The sequence below is a fragment of the Dendrobium catenatum genome, unplaced genomic scaffold (assembly GCF_001605985.2).
Source record: "Dendrobium catenatum unplaced genomic scaffold, ASM160598v2 original_scaffold_99587, whole genome shotgun sequence".
Lineage (NCBI taxonomy): Eukaryota > Viridiplantae > Streptophyta > Magnoliopsida > Asparagales > Orchidaceae > Dendrobium > Dendrobium catenatum.
Genome location: NW_021418025.1, coordinates 1 through 290, shown reverse-complemented (window position 1 = coordinate 290; position 290 = coordinate 1). Strand labels below are relative to the sequence as shown.

The 290-nt window shown below is 51.4% G+C and overlaps 1 non-coding gene across 1 annotated transcript; it reads left to right on the top strand.

Annotated features, from left to right (window-relative positions):
- The first annotated feature begins 135 nt into the window (after positions 1–135).
- LOC114578632 lies at positions 136–290 on the top strand. The gene has a single exon (XR_003699624.1). It is a non-coding gene; the product is annotated as a 5.8S ribosomal RNA (ribosomal RNA).

The window sequence follows — 290 nt, the reverse complement described above, 5'->3', positions numbered from 1 at the left end:
TATGGGGTGTGGACGTGATGAAGGATGCATGAACCCTAAAATCGGTGCAGCTTAGCGCCAAGGGAATCTTGAAACACAAACTCATAAATGGGTTTTGTGGGATGGGGTGTTGTCGCACGCCATATCGATTGACACGACTCTCAGCAATGGATATCTCGGCTCTTGCATCGATGAAGAGCGCAGCGAAATGCAATATGTGGTGCAAATTGCAGAATCCCGCGAACCATCAAGTCTTTGAACGCAAGTTACGCCTGAGGCCAACCGGCTAAGGGCACGTCCGCCTGGGCGTC